At 40.5% G+C, this 1921-nt stretch overlaps 1 protein-coding gene across 2 annotated transcripts in view; it reads left to right on the plus strand.

The window, feature by feature from the left end:
* Positions 1–1921, plus strand: part of LOC104494249 (cytochrome b5 reductase 4) — a 32293-nt gene that overhangs the window by 19793 nt on the left and 10579 nt on the right. The gene's annotated exons all lie outside the window — the stretch shown is intronic.

The following is a 1921-nucleotide window of genomic DNA, read 5'->3' on the forward strand; positions in this document are numbered from 1 at the left end:
GAGTGGAAGAACCTAATAGAGAAGGTAAAGACTGCTTGAGCATTGTTCCAGCTCATGGCTACCTGTGTGCTCAATATCCTTTCTGTCCATGTGAAAACCTCAGTAGACCCTGAGGAGACAGTGCATGGAATTCTGTCAAACATTATAGAAGGAACTTTCATTAACCCTCTGTTGGGCAAGACTCACTTAAGAGTTGTTGACTCGAGAAAGAATTTTGGCTGACTTCAGGATTTTAGACCATGTACACTTACTACAGATTTTTTTGGTAGTCCGTCTCTGTAAAGAAGGAAGTAAAGAAGCATGTGCTAGTAAAGCAGCAAAATACAAAAGATCAATGTGCTTCTACTTCTAACTATTAAGATATAAAGAAATGTTAGAATCACAGACTAGCCTATTTGAAAGGGACCCCTGAAAATCATCTGATCTAACCACCTGCTCAAAGCTGTCCAGTCCAGTCTTGAGTATCTCCAAAGACACCAGACTCTCTCTGGGCATCCTGCCCTAGTGATTGACCAGACCATGGTGATGCCGAGCTGGAATTTCCTGAGTTGCAGCTTGTGTCCTTTTTATCTCATCCTGTTTCTTGAGTAGCTCAGCTGTTTATGCTTGTGACTTGAGTATTTTCAGTGAGAAAGAGGGGAGAAGAAACTTCGCTTCACTGAAATTGCTTCAATACAGAAAGTGTTGTTAGAAGGGTGTCATACTCAAGTATACTCATATATGAACCAGTCAAATTTTGAGAGGCTTTACATGAAAATATTCGTGGTGACTGGTTACAAATTGTACATTGAAAATGGTAAATTACATGGTGGGATTGTTGTAGGGAAGAGGCTCTTTCTCCCTGCCTTTTTTTTTGCCGTGTTTTGAAAGTAAGAAGTTTAAATAGTGCTGCTTATGGGATTTTGTTGCTTGCTTGCCTTTTTTTAAAGTACTTATTTTTTGCTGGGCCGAGCTATCAATATTTTATAGCCCATGAAACTTTCCTTGAGTTACGGACCTCAGGCATGCTGTACTAATATCATAGGCATGCTGTACTAATATCAGGCTGATATTTTAGGTTAGAGCTAAAATACTGCAGTGCTGAAACAAAGACTTAGCTCAAAAATGCTCTTCTAGAGGTAGAAGAGGAAAAATTACTTCTGATCACCTTCAATTTACACCTCCAGTTTTGTATCTACATTTTTACAGTATGCTGTCACTTGTATTGTGCAGCAGTTGTTATTGCCATCAGTATTTGAGGAATGCTGGGACACCTGTTCCCAAGTAGTCACACACTAACCTATTATGGCACTGGCAACAAAACTGTGTCCGTTAACATTAAACTTGAGAGTTGAGGAATACCTTCCTATGTTTGTCATTTGTTGCTGAATTAACCTTTGTAAGCATGTTTCATTCCAGAATGAAACCTACTAAGTGGTTGGTTTTGCATCTGCGCCTGTTATTCTTTGAAGTAATTCTTCCTTGCTGCTTTACACCTACTGATGTTCTCCAGTCTCTGGCTGAAATCAGCAGGGCATAGCCCTCTTATTTTATTGTGTTTTCAAATCCTCTCTTAGATCGATGTAACGATGCAGATTACATAGGTCAGTATGGCTGCTTAGCTAAAACAGGAGCAGCTCTGGCCAGCCTTATGCTGAGAGCTTTGCCTGCCACAGAGATCCAGTACAAGCGATGGGTTATTGCCTCTGTAGAGTAAATGGCTTATCTTGCTCTGAGCCTGTTGTGGGTATAGGGGGAACACATTGCTTTGAGCTTCCATAAGGTATTGATGGAACTGTTACAGTGCTTCACCTTTGTCCTTGACAAAAGTTGAGGGCGTTCCTTCCCTTTTCCCCACTGTCTTTTTATTTGAATCCCCATCGCTAATAGGAATGTACACGGTTTGGGTTTTTGTAATAGTTGCTCTGATTAGCAGTGTTCT

Source organism: Buceros rhinoceros, unplaced genomic scaffold (genome assembly GCF_000710305.1).
Source record: "Buceros rhinoceros silvestris isolate BGI_N320 unplaced genomic scaffold, ASM71030v1 scaffold3225, whole genome shotgun sequence".
NCBI classification, from domain to species: domain Eukaryota; kingdom Metazoa; phylum Chordata; class Aves; order Bucerotiformes; family Bucerotidae; genus Buceros; species Buceros rhinoceros.